General features: G+C 36.1%; 1 protein-coding gene across 1 annotated transcript in view; it reads left to right on the top strand.

Annotated features, from left to right (window-relative positions):
* The window catches only part of LOC311291374 (uncharacterized protein), a 668579-nt gene that overhangs the window by 313574 nt on the left and 334359 nt on the right, over positions 1-20646 (top strand). The window lies entirely within an intron of this gene.

Below are 20646 nucleotides of genomic sequence, written 5' to 3'. Positions count from 1 at the left end.
GTCCAGAAAGTGTGACTTACAGAAGATATACTTAGCGTACGAACGTGTCGGGAATCGTGCCATAACGTTAAGAGAGAGGTTAAGGAATAGGTTAAGAACTACTTAGCGATAAGAATGTTTTGGGGAACCGGGCCCTGTACAATAAATAATTTATTTAATTTATTTACAATAAATCCCAACAATAGATGAAACTTTTAGATAAGTAACAAATAAAGCATTAAACAGAATAACAAAGTCAGATAGGCGTTATGGTATTAATGCGGTTGAACAATTGAGGGAAGGTTCATTTCTCTTAATATTGGATTTGGCTTATGGCTTTTGGTCGACTCCATTAGCAGAGGTTAGTCAAGAAAAGATTTATTTCACTGTAAATAACAAACATTACGTATATCAGAGATTACCAAAGGGATATGTAAATTCCTCAGCAGTATTTCTATTAAAGAATCACCTGTGGAAGTTTATATTGATGATATAAATAATAATAAAAGGTTTTTTAAGTTAATTGGCTTGCCGAGGCTGGATTAAAAATTAATATGTATGTGAGTGAATATACAATATATAAAAGTGAAGTAATGGCAGATATGGTTAATTTAGGATCTTAGGTATCTGTAGGAAACAAATGATTTAAGCAATCCATGAAAGAGCGATAGCAGATCTAAAACCCCAGAGAGAGTTAGAAACATACAAAAAGTAAAGGGGCTTATGAATTATATGAGAGATATAATTCCTGAATTTAGTCAGAAAGATAGACTAATGTAGCCTGGCTAACGTCAGACCAAGTCTCATTGAGACTTGGTCTGGGAACTACGTGCGCATTTTCTCGTATTTGAGGCGTGGTTTACGAATGCCCAGAGCCGTTTATTGGGCGCTATGAATGTCTATCAAATGCGCCTGTATGTAGCTCATAGCCAATCGCTTCAATTATACCAGATGACGTATGTAGAGTGAGAGAAATTCGACGAGGAAAAAGACGATGGGTCAAAGATTTATTTGTACACGATGGCGTTTAGCGAATATTACCGTTTGTGCAAGATAAACATGAGGGTAGAAGGTAACGTCGAGTCTGATATAAACAAACTGCTTCGGTGTCGTCATCATCTTGCTGCTCCCTCCCCGTTCTGTGATTGGTTCCCTTTTTCAGGGGAAAAATTGTCCCATGGTGTCCAGACTGCCATAGCAGCGTGAATAGAATCGCGCTGCGAGCAAGGCAGTATGGGGAAACCCAGGCTAAGACTAATGCATGCTACAATAAAAGGCAATACATTGTGTTGTAATGAATAGGCAGATAAAAACACTTCAAGAGTGAAAAAAACTATTTTAAGCTCTTAGAAGGAAGAGATGAGGAGAAGGCTCTAGAGGTTGATCTATAGATGTAGATTTAATTGGTTATCAATTAATAGCAAGGAATAAGAAGAGCAATATACCAATATGAATCAAGTATTTAAGCTGGGAAAATCCAGAAAATAAATTTCTTTCTGTAGAGAAGAAACTAGCAGATATGAGTAAAAGATATGCAGAATTACCAGGTCTTGCAAGAGAAAATAAATAAAATAAATAAATAAAGGAATAGACTAATTAATACCGATAAAACAATAAAGAGGCATTCAACTAAAGATAAGTATAAAATGCAAAAACCCAAACTTATTTGAGCAACAATAGGATAATAAACACTTAGATTCAAATGTGAGGATATTAAATAAAGAGTGTGAATGTGACAGAAGAAATATGAATGTATTTAAAGGTAAGATAGTAGATAGATCAAAGACTCTTGAAGAGTATAATGCTCACTGGGTGTATATTATAAAACATAAAAAGTGTGAAGAAATAAGAGACATGGGCTTAGTCCTGGGTACAACTCAATATGTAGAAGTTATAGCTGTATTAAAAACACTAGAAAGACTAAAATAAATAAATGCTGCACAAGTTATTATTATAACTAATAGCAAAAAGGTTGAGACAAGTTTAGATGAAAACTTAGACATTTGGAGATAGAACATGTTTGTTAAGTTTAACAGAAAACCTGTTGAACACAGAGTGACTTATGGAAGAAGATTATTGATCTAATGAGGAATTTGGACCTAGCAGTGATTTATCAGCATGAGCATTCAACGTGAAACACAGAGATAGCTTTAAGAAACAAAGAAGTAGATAAATTAGCAAGAATAAGAAGAATCATAATTTAAGAAAGTGAGACAGTTGTATTAAGAAAATACACGATTATAGGAAATATTCTGTAAACCTAAAAATGATAATATAGATAATTATATTAATAGGGGAAGACAAAAATGATAAGAAGTGATTATGTTAGAATCACACCAGAAAGAGTCGACCAAGGGTGTTGACTGTAAATAGCTGGACCTTAAATCCTAGTTCAAAGTAGGAAAATAAATATATATTAGTAGCAGTGGATAGTCCTGGGAAAATACCTTAAAAGACATTATTATTATTACTATTACTATTATTACTATGTAGCAGTGGATAGTCTTTTGGTAAATATAAAGACACTATTGTAAATCCCTTTATAAAAGCAATAGAGCAGTTACTGACAGCATGCTTTAGACCCGTGAATATACTTAAAATATAACTTTAAAAAGTTTCTTTAGAGCAAATCATAAGGACATAAGATGGGATGAAAAGATTGAGGAGTCATTAAATTATAATAATTTAATGTAAATCAAAAAGATAAAGAGAAAAATAAACAATATAATGACAAACATCAGGTTGTGTAGATAAAATTGGACAATAAGAAGTTAACTATTAAATAGTATTACTAATATAACTTGTTTTTGTTTCTGTATTGTTTTGTAATTGTTTCTGTTTGTATTTTAATTGTAATATAATATGCAACTGCAATCTCTCATTTCTTAGACTGGGTCCTTGAGCTTGGGAAAGGTGCAATGTAAATTAAACATATTATTATCAACTAAACCTTTTAAGGATTTAATTACTAAGAGAGATAAAGTTTTTTTTTTTTTTTTTTAAGTTGATAAACACACAGTATGGTTTGAGAAAATGAGCGTTGGAGTAAGAAAAAATGTATATTAATGGAATAAGAAAGAAAGGAAGGTAGAATTACCTTAAAGAAAAAGACATTGTATCTTACAAAGAGTGTAAAATAACTAATTAAAGACCAAAGAAAAGAACAAAAAGAAAGACTATAGAATACTTCTAACATGCTCTTTTAATTAAAAAGAGTGAAACGATATAAAGAAATAGGTTTCTTACTAATATTTGTGATAACTGCGTTAAAGATCCTAGAATGGAACAGAACAAACTCATTCTAGTGTGTGTGTGTGTGTGTGTGTGTGTGTGTGTGTGTGTGTGTGTGTGTGTGTGTGTGTGTGTGTGTGTGTGTGTGTGTGTGCGTGTGTGTGTGTCAGCAAGAATGCAGATTTACGAGGTAATAAAACTACTGATAGTGTGTCTCTGGATGGAGCGAGGTTAAAGAGAATAAAATAAGCAAAGTTGAACATGAATAAAGGTGTTCAATAACATGTCATATATGATACAAAGCTAAATATGAAACGAGACTAGACATGGCAGAACAAGTAAATGAGGCTGTAAACAAATAATGTAAATTTGTTGGCAATGGCTTGGATATCTAACACCGAATTAAGAAAACCCTTGACAGAAGGGGAATACGTGTTAGTAGAGTTTTAGAAGGGGAATAAAGCCCAATTTAAAGAGATAAATCTTCTAACACAGAAAACAAGAACTTGGAACTTCAGAAGCAAATACTGAAGAGTGTTTAAGAAGGAGCCGAATGATTAATGACTAAGAGATGTCTTACAGATGTAACGATAAACTGGACGGAAGCAAATGCAAGTGCAAAGATGTATTTATTAGATAACAAATGCTCAATGGTAAAGACAGAACAATGCAATAATAACTCCAGCGCTGAATGCAGTGTCTCGAAGGTGAAGATCGATGATCAGGAACACAACAGCAGGAGAGCGTGACGCAGGGACTGAGACAGGCAAATCCTATGGTGCAGAGTGAGGGTGATGGTGAATCCACGGTGAGATCAGAGGTGAAGTAATCCAGAGTCCAGTACACAGGACACACGAGGGAACAGGCACGAAGACAGGATACTCAAACAACGATCTGACAAACGTGAGACGAAAGACAGGGCATTAAATAGGCTGGTGAGATGACATACAGCTGCCCCTGATCACAGTTAATCAGAGGTAACGCTCACATGAAACAATCAGCGTAACAAAACACATTTAACACACACACAAACACACAGGACAAGAATGAGACAGCGGATCTACCAACCGTGACAACAGAGAGCTCAACTTTATGTTATATCTTTCAGGAGATAGAGTCTGGATCGAGATGTTGGGCTAACAGAGGTGTCCCAGAATAACACAACGACAGGAGAAAGGCTTGTTTAAGTCAAGTGTTGTGGTAACATTGATAAACATAGCAGTAGTCATGGTGGTGTTCTGGGTTGTAGTCAAATTTTTAATAAGAATTTGACTACAATAAATCAAGACACTGTGGAAAAAAGGTGAGACGTATAGATCCTGGTTACAAAATGGATGCAACCTTTGTGATAGACAAAGAGATTGACTGATTCAGAACAATTGATTTAGAATCTAATGAATCATTATGATAGGTGAAAATAAAAAAGTGTAAATGTAAGACATTTAATGAAGATTGCAAGGAGTATTATACAAGAGAAAAGTATATGTTATATGAAACTGTGCAGAAATTAAGAAATCCAATTCCTAGTTTAAAATGGTATAGTGAATCCAATAAAAATCTGAACTTTAGGAGGTGAAAAGTATTCAGTAAAGAAAAAAAAAGTTGTATTAAGTTAGTATTAAAACAGATAAGTTTTCAGAAGAATGTCTAGATGACAATCGTATTGAGTGTGCTAAAATGAGATACAAATGAAAAATGAATGTGTAGTAGTAAGATATTAAGAGAGTTAAGCAATCAAGTTAAACATCAAACTTGAGAAACTGGAGAGATGAACTGGATAGGCTGTACATGTGTAGGATACTGGAAATGTGAAAATAACTATAATCAAAAAACAAATACACTGTAAAAAATGTCCCCGTTAATTTACAGTAAACTGCAGGCAGCTAGACCTGCTGTAATCTGAAACAACAGTTTATTACTGTAAACATTTTCCCGTTAATTTACAGTAAACTACAGGCAGCTAGATTTACCTGTAGAATGCTGTAATCTGAAGTAACAGTTTATTACTGTAAAAAATATTACAGTACTGTGCTGTAGAAAATATAGGCTGCACAGTATAATACTGTCAGGTGTTCGGCTGCATATACACAAACAGTGTATTACTATAAAGTGTATTATCTTATTAAATATGATCTTTACATTGTAACACTACTAGAATCTGACAATTTAAAATTTGCATTCTAAAATAAAAAACACACTGAAAATTGCTTGTAAACAAATGGCTCAAACAAAAGATGATCTTAAAACATGCTTTTATTAAAGCTAATACCTTTAAGAACAACACAACTTTTAGATTTATTCTCATACAAAATTAGATAGACTTTTACCATATGCCTTAAAACAGGCATACATAATTACATACACATACATACATACATAAATACATTACCTGTTCATAAAATACAAATATAAGTCAGGCTTCAGTGAACACTAGCCAATTATTTTATATCAAACAAATAGTTTATAAAAATATATATCAGCATTTTACACTTTTGGACTGATGGTTAAAGTCTTTTTCTGCACAGGATTCCCAGTTATTTTACACACCTCTTTTCTCAGTGCAGCTTTGGTTCTCTTTTCCGGATTTATTCCAATAAAGTATCTGAAAAATAAGAGGAGAAAATTTTATGGAAGTAAAATAATGTCAAATGTTTTTGAAACAAAAAGCCTGTCGAATTGCACTACTTGAAAAATAATAGGCATTGCATTAACCATGCTTGCATTTTAATGCATTGTATTTTTAGGGCTTGCATTTTTATAGGCTGAAATTCAACATGGTTGAATATTTAAGCTGTGAATATTTCAATTAAAAACATTTCAAACACATTTTCATTATTAAAAATTCAATAATCCATATTCACCTTTCATATTTCACTTCCAAAATATTCAAACTGTATAAAAATACAACCTATAATATTCAACAGGCAATTTTCGGTCCATTTTATTTCGCTTTGCAAATTCGCTTCCACAAATTCAGTGGTTCAAATTCGACAGTAAATTCAAAGGAACTGCAGGAAAAGCAGTAGATTACCGAGCATACTCTCCATCTGCTGTTAGTCAACCTCACCAGCAGATGGTGTAAAAGCGCTTGTTGTTGACGAAGACCAGCAACAGTTAGAGCAAGCCATTCATTCATAAAACTCATTTACATGCGTTGGTGTAAGAAAAATATCCATATTTATAACTTTATCAGCTAAAATAACTAGTTTCTGCCAGGCGGCCGTACGCATCGGTTTACGGCGAAAGAGTAACACTTGAATTTGATGCACGAAGTAATGACGAACGCGGTAGCTGCTCAGCCCTTTTTGTTTGAACTGGCATAAGTCGACTTGCGTATAGTCATCTGCCGGAAGCTAGTTATTTTAGTCGATAAAGTTTTAAATATGAACATTTTTCTTACAAGAATGCAACGCTTTACTTCAGAAGGCCTTTAACCCCTGAGGTCGGCGGTATCGCCAGCGATACCAGCTCGCTTTTTTTTTAGCAGTGTAAAAGAAACTCATGAATACTCTGTTGACTTAGATTTTTCATTGGAGTTTCATACATCAATAGATTCTGTTAAATGTGTATTATTTTTGTGTATACTCACAATAAAAACAAAGTGTTGTGCTTTTTGCCAAATAAAGAAAAATAAAAACGAAGCGAGTTCTGCCTCCTCTCTTTCAGTGTAGTCCATTCTGAAACGCGTCCGAAAATTAACCATAACTCAGCGAATACTCAGTCAAACAGGCATACAGGCATACAGACATGAAGCTTGAATTCTCTCCTTTTAAATGAAGTAATTTTTATAAAAAACAAATATTCACAGTTTATGTAATATGTATGCAAAGAGAGAGATGTCAGTCGTTCTCATCTCAGCTAATTACGTTATAATGTGCTCCGCCCACGGAGAGCGCGCGCTATTCAAACGCAAATGTGAGGCGATCCAAACAAACCTGTGAAACGCCCACATCAGCTGGATCACACACACCGCGAGTTCACTTTCAGACGTATGTACTTTACGATGCTGTGAGGAATAATACTATCTTGATAATAATCCTGCAAAAATGTACCTCAGGAGTTCTGGAAGTATCATTTCGAGGAGCAAACGGATCCCGCTGAGGAATAGGTCAGTTCTGTTTGCTTTGTTCTAATCGGAATGAATGAACGCACAGATGCGCGCTGTTGTGGAGCTACTACAGCTGGCAAAAATACTGTTTAAATATGAATCGCGAATACAAAGAAAGATTACACTGGAAATACTGTTACAATTTTAAATGTTGTTGTAATTGTATAACCTTAATATATATATATATATATATATATATATATATATATATATATATATATATACGTATAGGCCTATATAAGGATAGATGTAAACAAAATCTTAAAAGGTCATTATAAGCCTTCTCTTTAAATAATTTTATTATGCTTTATTAGTGACACATTTGGGAAGAGAATATATTCCAAATCTGACAGTATGAGAACAATTAACTGCACAATTACTAGAAATGTTTACCTTGGATATTGTACAATTTGCAAGCAAAATTTGTGGAAAAAACAACAAACCAGTTATATATTGTCCTTGCATTCTTGTGGCTCAGTCACACACCTGAATGAAAGGCTCATTACGTATGCAGCCTCATTATGCGGGCCCCATTGAATCTGCAGGTGTGAATCACGCCCACCCGCATATGGCCTTTCCAAACAAAAAGTGTTTTACAAGATTTAAATCAATGTATTGTGTTATGTGAATGATTAGGCAGGATGATTTTCACATAATTCTGAAGAAAAAACAGTAGGCAATGACATCCATTAGTCAAAAGTCTTATTTACATATATTTAGAATGTGTTTTATGGCCTTATTTCAGAAACTTTAGTTTTTTGTTTTTAAAAAAACCATGCATAAACATTATTCTCTCAAAAATACAAACATGTACATGCAAGTTGTTCACATATTATGGTAGCCCTGTTTGTGCTAAATAGAGTGAATTTACACCTTTGCCATTAATATGTTTATAAGCAACTGAAAAAAGCACAAATGTCAGGGCATGTCAGAACATCTCAAGGACCCCAAAAACCTCTCAGACCCCAGAGGGTTAACCATAGCCATTGGGACACTTGGGAGCCATTTGGGACACTTTTATGATGGACAGATGCACTTCGATGGACTTAAAAAAAATGGTGCCCATTCACTCCCATTATAAAGCTTGGAAGAGCCAGGACATTTTTGGTTGAACTATCCCTTTAATGGTACCTTTATGTTCCTTTTGGAGCTTGAAGGTTTGGTCCCCATCTTCCATTGTTTGGGCAAACAGACATCATTTCTCCACAACAATATCTTAATTTTTTCTCCAAGAGAAAGAGACAACATAAGGTTAAGTAAATGATGAGATAACTACCATTTTTAGGTGAACAACTATACAGGTGTTAATAGAACAAACAATAGGCAAACTCACAGTTCTTTAAAGAATGAGTCCTTGCTTCTCTACAAAGTTAGCCTTCAGGAGTTTAACTACAATGACAAGGAAAACATAATGTAAAGAAGAGATACCTAAAAAAATAGTCTCAATAAAAAAGAAAAATCAGAAAATTATCGACATTCCGTCCATCCATCTGTTATGCTGCTATTTCTGCAGCGGTTTGAACATGCACGTTCACAGTAATCACACAAGATTTATGAATTTTGATCATACCTCACCTATCTTTTGCTTCGATAAAGATTGGGACATGTGTCCGTTGCATATGCATAAACTGTGCATGACGGTAGCAAATACAAACGAAATGCAGTCTGAGTGTATGCTAATGAGCTCACAAGCATGCTATTGTTTTACTCGGTTACTTTTCCATGATTAAAACATGCTATCCTGTCATCTAATTACACTTCATTGGATCTTTATACTGTATGTTAATATTTAGACGTACCACTTGAACGTGAACTTGCAGATCAGATCAAATCAAAGAGTAGTTGCAAATAACAGCAGCAGACAATGGACGGTTTGAATCTCACGTAAAAAAATGTAACCACTTAAGAAAAAAAGAAGAAGAAAAAGAAAAAGAAAAAACATTTCACACAAATTTTTTACTCAGATAAAGTTTAGGAAAATGTGCAAGTTGAATAAAAGTTTCTTACCCGTTTGAATGTGATGTGATGACAGTCTGTACAATGGGCTCACATTCCTGTGGTCAAAGTCCAAAGTCGCTTCATCCGATTTAAATCGCAAAGACATCGCTGGATGTTTAAAATGTAATATTTAAAAGTAATAGGTAGTTTAGGCCTACATGTAAAATAATACTAGGCAGAGCTGCAAAATGACCTCATGCAGATAAACTAAAATGTCTTCCTAAACTCACATGTGCATGGGAAAATATGGTATTATACTGTTAAATAACAGTGTCATACTGTTGCTGGTCAACACGCAATTTGAAGCGACCAAGTTCTCCCATAATGCATTGCAAAAAACGGTAACTTACAGTTATTACATGAAAACAGCATTTTGCTGTTAAATCTTCATGTAAATTTACAGGAATTTTTTACAGTGTACAAAGATGAATGTTTAAGGCTAACATGAAATTAAGACTCAAATATTGAGAGATAAGAGAACAATACAGTAACTGATCAGATGATAGTACAGTTTAGACTGTGTGATGTGCTGGAAGATGTGGCAATGCACACGTATGGGGAAATAAGTCCAATCAACATCAAGGGTCTGATAAAAGGCTCATAATTAGGGCATTATAGTAAGAGTACAGTAAATAATACAGAATGGGTAAAATATTATCCTATACCTTTAGTCTTGATAAGATGAAGTAAAAATGATGAAGTAATGATTACCTGGGAGATTCCTAAAGAAATTCCAGAGTATTATAAAAGACAAAAGATCTGCCATAACAAGCATATAAAATAACATGGGATTTTATTGATAATTTGGCCGAGGATGAAGAATTGTTCAATTTGAATAAAGTTCTGGACTGTAAAGTATTTTGGAGGAATGAGTCCAAGCATATATGCAGGATGGGCATGTTTGAATCAGACATTGGACAGTAATATTAGAAGGAATGATATAAATCAAGGGATAAGCAGATTATTGTCTGACCCTACTGTGACTGTGTGCCACCATTTCCATTCTTAGAAAACATCAAGAATGAATGGAAAGAATGGAAAATGGTGAGCCAGAGAAAATTAGGAGTATAAAAGGAGAAATCAAAAGAAAGTGGTCATTGTTTAATGATCAAGCAAGAAAAAGCTTTTTGCTAATTGAAGAAAACACACATACTGAAGTGGATGGTAAATAATATTCAAATGAAATTAAATATACTCACAATAGTGTTTTGATTATTCTTAAGTTGTCTGGTTTAGGAAGGATTTTAAGAATATATTTTTTTTAATGATGATGTTACATAGTGCCAGTAAAAGCGATACAGACCCCGTCTACATGTAATGTCTACAGGAGATTTTGAAATTATGATTTCATGCCTGTGTTCTACACATATTTTGTCTGCAATAAATAAATGTACAAAAAAATCTATAAACATCAACATGATCACACACACACACACACACACACACAAAAAACTTTTTTTTTAAACTGGGTTGTTTAGAGTTCATAGCAAGTTTATAAATCAACTGTTAAAGCATGAAATACGGTACCACGAATTAGTGAATTTGAGCTTAATGTGGGTATATTATCAGTAAAAAGTTAATCATTAAAAAATGTGTAATCATTAAAAAAAATCTGCCACATATATCAATGCGATTCATAACCCACTAATGTTGTGCACTAGAGGGAGCCACAGGACTGCAAATTCTTCAAGATCTGAGTGTAAAGGTGCTGTATGTAACTTTTTTACTCTACTAAAGCATAAAAATAGCATAATATGTTTATAAAGCTTGGAAGAGCCAGGACATTTTTTTTAAAATATAACTCTGATTGTGCTGATTGTGCTCTGGGTGAGTAAATCATGGGCTAATTTTCACTATTGGGTGAACTATCCCTTTAATACGCTTTTAAATAACTTTTTTAATAAAACAGTGGAGATGATCGTGGACTTCAGGAGAAACGCCTCAGCATCATTCCCACTCACCATCATGAACAGCAAGAGTCTTTCAGCACCATCTCTCAGGACCTGAAGGAGGAGTTCCACATAGACTCTATTGTCAAAACTACAGACAATGGAGCCAACATTGAAAAGGCCAAGTCCATAAATGACTGGGCATGACCGCAGTGTTCTGGGCACTACCATCTCTCAGGACCTGAAGTGGGACAATCACATAGACTCCAGGAAGCAATGTACTTCCTTCACCAGCTGAAGAAGTTCAACCTGTCACAGGAGCTGCTGATACAAGTATACTCTGCAGTCACTGAATCCTCTGCACTTCTAGAACTGTCTGGTTCAGCTCAGCTATCAGATCTCAGATAGTCTGCTGAGAGAATCACTGGTGCACATCTCCCCACTCTCCAAGAACTGTCCTCATCCAGAGTGAGTAAAGGAACTGGCAAAATCATTAGGGGCTTTCAACCGTGTTCACACCGCAGGAACTAGTAGGAACGATTTTATTTTTAGGAACTCCTTTTGGAGGAATTAATTTACTCCTACTTCAGAGTCGGTCTAAACCACACTGTTATCGATTTTCTTGTATTTTTACAATTAATTAAATTAATGTAATTAATTATACGGTATTGTACTGTAATATCTATATTGATACATTGCTGCTAAATTTTATTATAATTTTTTTAATAGTTACTAATAATGATAATATTATAATTATATAATATGTAGTTATTACAGTATATACATCTATAGGTAATAATATTATAATGCAACTTTAGAATAACTGCAAAACAAAAGACAATCCAAACAATGTTCTTGTCAAAAATATTTTTTATTCATCAATTATAAACTATTAAAACCATTGTATTTTACACCATTGCATGTTCAGTTTACAGTTATAAGCAGCTTTTAAAGGGATAGTTCACCCATTACCTCTCCCTCAAGTTGTTCAAAACCTGTATGAATTTATTTCTTCTGTTGAACACAAACAATAAAATTTTGAAGAATGTCGGAAATTAAACGGTACTTGACGGTGGCTATTGACTTCCATAGTAGGAAAAAAAATACTATGGAAGTCGTTGGTTACCGTCATCTGTCTAGTTACCGACATTCTTTAAAATATCTTATTTTGTGTTCAGCAGAATAAAGAAACTCATACAGGTTTGGAACAACATGAGGGTGAGTAAGTGATGACAAATATAATTTTTGGGTGAACTATTCCTTTAAAGGGTTAGTTCATGATGCCACACCAAAAATGAAAATTACCCCAAGATTTACTCACTCTCAACTCATCCTAGGTGTGTATGACATTCTTCTTTCAGACGAATACAATCAGAGTTATAAAAAAAGAAAATCCTGGCTCTTCAAAGCTTTATAAAGGCAGTGAATGATTGTTTCTGTTTTGAAAGTCCATAAAAGTGCATCCATCCATCATAAAAGTGCATCTATTCATGATAAAAGTGCATCTATTCATGATAAAAGTGCATCTATTCATGATAAAAGTGCTCCACACGGCTCTGGGGGGTTAATAAAGGCTTTCTGAAGCGAAGCCATGTAAGAAAAATATTCATATTCAAGTTCCGCTTTAGATTTAAGTCGAATCCGTATGTTCATTTGGCCAGAAGCTAGTTATTTTACTTTATAAAGTTTTAAATACAGATATTTTTCTTACACAAACGCATCACTTCGCTTCAGAAAGCCATGATTAACCCCCTAGAGCCGTGTGGAGCACTTTTATCATGAATAAAAAAATAAAATAAAGCTGTCGACCTCCAAAAAATTGCGTTTAAGGAGACAAAGATGGTGTGGCATCGTGAGAGGGTATGTTATAGAGGCAAGGTATGTGCCATCTAGGTGGCTGCAGCAATGGGGACTACAAACCAAGATGGCCACCTGGTCCCGGACTACAGTTACCAGGAACACAGCTGTTGTGAGTGAAGGAGAAAAGCTGTTAATGAGCTGAGGACAGAGAGACTGGCTGTTTTTTGTTAGAAAGCATAAAGAGAAGCTGGAAAAGTGTTTTGGTTAAAAAGTGTGGGAGTTTTTAGTTGATTATTAAAAAGAAACCAGTGACTTGATCTCTGCCTGGACTCGATTTGTGAAGCAACCCACACTTTGGTGATAGTCTACCTCTCACAAGGCCACAGTGGATACTAGGGTGACCATACGTCCTCTTTCCCGGACATGCCCTATTTTTTGGACCTAAAGAAAAAATGCGTCCGGCCGGGATTTCTAGATCGCCCAAAATGTCGGGGATTCGGCTTTTGCTTTCTACAGTCGCCATTCATTATGTTTACATGCACACCTTTTGTTTCAATCGGACTGAATTCATTAAGATTGATGAATCTGAATGTACTGTTTCGGGTTGATGTGCGTTTTTGCATTGTTTAGGTCCCGCCTTCTCGCACGACACCATTGGTCGATCGGTCATGTAAGTAACGCAAGCATTGGTCAAATTGCATCTCAGTCATTACCCTCAGCACCACGGCAACAGCCAAGAGACACAGAGCAGCGCATGCTTGTCAACAGTGGCACACAGCTCCTGAACAGCGTAAAAGAAAAGCCCAAATGTAAATTCACAGATGATTTACAGAGAAAATTCCTGTGTTATCGTCTCGGTAGGGATCCGTGTAAAGCAGACTGCATGACCTGAAAGCTGGCACGTACATGTCGTAAAGGTGCTAGCGACCTCGAAGCCCACATAAGTACAAGAGAACATCTGTGTAACGATTGAATCCACTGGAGGTAAGCTGGTTGAGAACCCAAATGCAACTTTACTTCAAAACATAAAACAAGGGCATGGCAAACTCAGAACAAGGAACAAAAACCCATCCTAGGTGAAATTTTTTTTCAATTTGTTTATTTTGGTCCATAGGGTTAGAAAAAACAAAAACAGAATAAAATCTCAAAACAAACTGTAGGCCTTTATATATATAATCATATAATCTATGTGATCAAAACAACTCGCAGAGACCCAAAAGGAGTAGACAGAAGCTTTGCTTATTACACATACTGTACATTTCACCCTCAATTCAGTCTTTTTTTCCACCATTAATCATATTAAACAACAGAATACGGCCATTCAACAAAAATGTAAAGAATAACCTTCCTTTAACATAAATGTATTAATTCCATTATTTAAAATTTTCTGTGAACCTTGGATGATTCATATACATTTGTATGTCTGATACGGTTTCATACATACGATTTTGTGTAGTTTGGATGCTGTCGATAGATATTTTACATTTCAGTGTCTGTTTCAGTGGTTCTTTGGGCTTCCAAATTACAAAAGCACAGACGTTGTACAAACAGTACACAATGTTATGTATGAAGAAAAAAAAAACTAACATTTAAATAAGCTAAAACAACACAAAATTCAGCAATTTTTAAAATTGTTTTGGAAACAATCCTGGAAACCTGGATATACAAGATAGCCTACATTTAAAAGAGGGATTTTCTAGACCTGGAAAAGTCATGTAAATAAAAAGATCTTTCTAGTTATGCCAAGGCCTAAAATAATTAATTGGGCAGACATTGTGAGAAACTGTGTGTTTATTTTCCCATGTGTGTAAAATGAGTTGTGCAACTTAAAGTTATGCATTGTCAATGTAAAAAATGTATATGCAAAATAAATATGCAAATAGAACTATGGCTTTCTCAATTCTCAATGTCTAAAACCAGTATGGTCAAACTAACACACATGTGTTTCTGCCTAATTGTTGTCTTTTGTTCTAGCGCTTCCAGAACTGTTTTAATAACCTTTGGTAAAGTTTTTATTTAGCAATGTGGAACTAGTGTGACTACATATTTTCAGGAGTATTTTCAGAGCGATGAACTCACTGTTGAGGTTTGGAAGAGTTTATTAGTTTATTAGAGAAACACGTGTGGTTAAAGAAAAAAGAAAGAAAGAAAGAAAGAAAGAAAGAAAGAAAGAAAGAAAGAAAGAAAGAAAGAAGAGGAACTGACATCTTAACCCAGACAGAACTGGTCATCTCTGAACCCAGTTTGGACTGAACCTGGTCAAACTAAATATATTGCAGATCCTTTATGTATTCCTTAACATGTTTTTAATGCCAAATATTCAATTATGAATATTGCAATATTCATAAGGTTATTAATTCCATTATGTACAAATACCTGTTTGTATGTACTTATGGGACTAAATAAGTACATTTTACAATGTTTTGTCTTATTCAGCATCCAATAAAAGGTACCAGACTAATACTTGTATTTATCCATTAAATAAGTTATTTTTGTTTTAGCAGGTTCAGTCCAAACTGGGTTCAGAGATGATCAGTTCTGTGTGGGTTAAGATGTCAGTTCCTCTTCTTTCTTTAAATGTTTCTCTAATAAACATGTGTGGTTAAACTAACAGAGTTCTCACACTCAGCAGAAACATGTTCCCAAACCTCAACAGTGAGTTCACCGCTCTGAAAATACTCCTGAAAATATGTAGTCACACTAGTCCACATTACTAAATTAAAACTAGACCAAAGGTTATTAAAACAGTTCTGGAAGCGCTAGAACTCAAAGCCAGAACACAAAGAGGACAAAAGACAACAATTCAGTACAATTTGTTTGTTAACATGTAAAAGCATTGAAAGTATTAACAATGAATGAACATCACAGTTGTTTCAACCCACGATTATTACAGCATGTTGTTTGAGCTCAATTCATGAAGAACTGCATATAAGAGGAAAATACAAACTATCCTGTTGAGAGAAGATGACTTCAGTATAAGTCCCATCATCGGTCTGCTCCTAAACATCAATGGAAATATGGAAAAATCAAGCTATTAAATGCCATCCATCAATAATATTTTACTCAGGTTCTGCAAATGTTCAGGTAATATATGTGTAAAACGTGTGTCCTGGCAATTTCACATAAATGTTTTGTGAAAATCACTTATACAGACATGACGTTATGATGACAGATCCTATTGTAACATGACAGGATGTTTGACTTGACCCACACAACAGGAACAACACATGATGAAATCCACAACTAGAGCAATGGGCAATTAGTAACAGTAGCACAACACACTCAGGGTACGTTTACACGAAACCGATATGCTTAAAACTGAGAAGTTTTTCCTTTTAGTTTTCCGTGTGAATGTCGTCTGCAAAAATGACTAAAAACGCTGTATTCTTCTGCCAGGCCACTAGATGGCGATGAAACACTATAGACTGAACACATTATATGCATGTGCATGACGTCATCGTCTTCCCAGATTCACGTTTTAGTTGTTTACACGGAGACCGGTTTCAAAACTTCGCGTTTTCAGGGACCCAAAATGCTGTTGTCTTGTAAATGAACGGCCAAAATGCATACAGCATAACAGCCCCTCAATTACAACAAACTGGCACATCATGAGGGAAAGAAAACACAATGGCTGCATCTGAAAACGTAGGCAGTGACTTGATGCCTCGCTGTCCTATCAGACAATGACTTTGCAGGCAGCGTTTGCACATGAAGGCTCCTCACGAAACTGATTTCAGACAGACTTCTGAGGCAGTGTTACGGTTTAATGATCTACAGCAAAATAGAGCGAGCTTTGGTGAAATCTAAGTGAATATTTAATGACACCAATAGTAATTTCTCGCTAGAAATGGCATCATAAGTGGTAAACGTTGATCAAAAATGTACATTTACACACAAACTGACGACGACCAGCTGGTAACTGTAGTCTAGGACCAGGTGGCCATCTTGGTTTGTAGTCCCCATTGCTGCAACCATCTTGATGGCACATAAATCTCGCAAAATGAGGAGGATGAAGAGGCTGCAAGTACTAATTATGTGGATAGATGTCGTAATGGAAACGGTACCGAGAAACGAATGGGTCCGAGACGTTGTGTGACGTCCACCTGTGAATGTTCTTACATTACACTGAGATCCGATCACAACGCGTCCTCGACTATCTCTGAACCTGGACACGCTGATTCGGATAACATTCCCATCAGAAGCGTGTTTACACTTGTCTTTTCAATGTGTGTGTGGACAACATCCAGATACAGGTCGCATGTTAATGCCTAGTGTAAACGCAGCCAACAACTAAACAAGAGGGCGTGGTCACTGGACACTAGGAGGCGGGACAAGAGGAACACATGGCCAACACAAATAGAGACAGAGTCATGTGCTCAAACACAACACAGACAAAGACAGATTAAACTAAGACAAGACTGACAGAACTGTCTGCTGAGAACCCTGACATTTTATAATCTGAGTAATAAGAGTGTCATATTTCAGGGTCAGTCCTTATGAACATTAATAACTCATGGATCAACCTGCAATACTTACCACAGAGTCACCAGTCCCTCTTCTGTTGCCTGAAACATAATGTCACGGGAAAGTTTATGATCAAACACACACACAGTCTCTAATGCAGATGACAATCAGTTTTTAAAAGAGTCTAGAAGAATCTAGTGCTGTAGAATAGAAACATTATTTTTGTTAACTCATTGATTTCTCTTCGCTTTTAGAGAAAGAAATTTGTGTAAATTACATATTTATTTTATCAGATGGTTTGTCTGTTGTTACAAAATATGAAAAACTCACTTGCTCTTTTTTTACGAATCACCCAGAGAATAAGAGCCAGAAGGAGAAGAGCGAATGAAGCGGCAACAACAATCACAACAACAATCCCTGAGAGAGAGAGAGAGAGAGAGAGAGAGAGAGAGAGTATAGAGAGTCACTGAGAGAGAGCCTATATAGAGAGACACCATTAGCAGGACTATATTGTGTTTAACCAAATACATAAAAATGGCACGTTGAATAGCATAATTATCTTTATTTACCATGTAAATTGATGCTTGTGATGATGATTTTATAGAAATTGATATGTATTGAAAGCCATCTGTACACTAACAGACTGTACCTCATATGTTCACTAAATGAATGTGACATGATTGATTAGGATTGTCTGGATGAGAATGATGTGTGTGACATTTAATGACAGTTACTTTTTACATTACGGTATTAGTTTTCATGTTTATGGGTTGCTGATGTACAAGAGAATGGAATTAGAAAGTGATGTAGATTACAAATTAAACATGGCTTGAGTCAAAATCTGTGATCAGCTGCTCGAACAACGAGTCGGTCAAATGAGGATGATGTTCATACACACCTGGATTCAGAGAGTTTGCTGTGGTATCTGGATTCAGTGTTGTTGTTGTAGTTGATGTTACAACTGTTAAAAACAAAATGGAAATATAAATATATAATATTTTAATGCATGAACACAATATCAAGGCATTTATTTTACAAACTGCTGTAGTCCAGAGCTACAGTATCAGTGCTGAAGGTGTTCACACTAACATGGGATGAGTTTTGCTCAAAATATCAGAGATCGTTGTTTCCCCGCCTCCTCAGACTCGATGCTTACGCCGGTTGCCAGTTTGAGGACACACAACAGAATGAGCGCAACTGACAATGAAAGTCGAGGAGACATTACACACTGTAAGTTGATGAGTTGATTTATCCGTGTTTTAATAAGCTCTTGTTCATACAGATGTTTAGATGGATATCGAGGCTTTTTAGGTTGTGTGGAATCTGCAATCTCTGACCCAGTTTGTTTGATGGCTGCGATACGCTGTGTTTTCCTGTTATCTGGCATCCCGGGGTGTGGGCAGGCCCGTCGCAACAAGGCAAGCAAACCAAGCAATTGCTTGGGGCCCCGAGCTGGCCAGGGGCCCCAAGACAACGACTGGTTAAGAATAAAATGCAAGGACAAACTGTGTGAGCGCCCCTTTTATAGTCAATGCAGTAAAGTGCAATGACACTGTTATCGGGTTCACCCTCTCAGTAGTCGCTGACAGCAGCCAGCCAACCACGTGATCTCTGCTGCCGGCAAAATACAAAAATACGACTCGCAGTCACTCGCACGCGTGACGCATCACACCTGCTGTGCGTGTTGTACTATTCTGTAGCTTAAGTGCTCATGGAGCTTGAAGAAGCAAAGAAAAAAATTAAACAGGAGAATTAACTTTGAGCAAGTTTGGAGGAAAATCGGAGGTATGGAAACATTTTAAACTAGTCGTGGGTGACAACATATGAGTTGGCTTTGTCTCGTGCATTAAATGTGGCACGCTGCTCGCCTATGACAACACGGAAAGTGTAATCCAGAGAGGATTCAGAAACTGATTCTAGAAAACTCTATGAGTCGGTCAAATGAAGATGATGATCATACACACCTGGATTCAGAGAGATTGCTGTGGTGTCTGGAGAAAGTGTTGTTGCAGTAGTCAATATTACAACTATTAAAAACAAAATGGAAATCGAAATATGTCATATTTTAATGCATGAACACAATGTCAAGGCATTCATTTTACAAACTGCTATATGTTTAATAAATCCTCACGCAATACAGCGCCAGGCGAGACGCAAGTGTGTTTTGCTAGTTTCAGCCCGACACAGTTTTCATTTTCACGTCCTGCGACATGTTGTTTAAATAGCAAATGTATGTGTGCACACTCTGCTTATTACACACACTCTGCTTATTACACACACAGGGACATGCAGCAGCACACAAACATACCAAATGTGAAAAAGAAAAGGATTACAATGTAAAAGATTATTATTGTGTACATAAAGATATTGTGAATCCGGCATGTCTCGTAGATTGTCCCTTTAACCACACACACACACACACACACACACAGAGGGTTCTCAAGTCTCACGCATTGGTCGTGAGACACACGCAATTCAACCAGTTCACACGCTCACACGCCACACCGTGTATTTCTCACGCTGAAAAGGCAATGGCAAATAAGTTGTCCTGCAAGCTTTATATATAATGTTGTATACGAGGCGCGCGCAGGCACACAGAGTGAAGTTTCCTGCCGCCAGCACGTTTCTCGGCCAGATTGTGTTCGTTACTAGGCAACATAGATGCGCGAACACACGGAAGTTGACGGAACATTCTCAGCCACCGTACGTTCGTTACTAGGTAACCAACAACATCGTGCGAACACACGTCGTGATGGAGAAGGTAAGTTGGAAGAAAGCTCGTCTAACATGTTTAGTCTAGAACATTTAATATATAGCCCATCGTATACATTATTATTGATGCAGTCAGAAACTCTACAACTACTTTGCAACCAGGCCAGAAGCTTTTCCATTAGGGCTCCTCCCCTAACCGCATGTGATCTTACTCCAAACTTTTGATAAAACTTGAGAACCCTGCAAACACACACACACACATAACTTTAAACACACACGAGCAGATCCGTTTCCTCGCTAGAGAAGCGTTAGTGTTTACACTTACAAATTATGTCATGTTAAAGTCCGCGTGAACCGGAAGTTGCAAACGACTTTTCTCCAGTGTTGTGACGTATTTCCCAGTGAAAAGGAATATTGAACAGAGGGCAGGGTTTTACTCTAGCGCTCCTCCTCTCCATCTCTCGC

The sequence above is a fragment of the Rutilus rutilus genome (assembly GCF_951802725.1).
Source record: "Rutilus rutilus genome assembly, chromosome: 1".
In the NCBI taxonomy this organism is placed as follows: Eukaryota; Metazoa; Chordata; class Actinopteri; order Cypriniformes; family Leuciscidae; genus Rutilus; species Rutilus rutilus.
The sequence above is the reverse complement of the archived record's forward strand: the minus strand, read 5'-3'. Positions and strand labels throughout refer to the sequence as shown.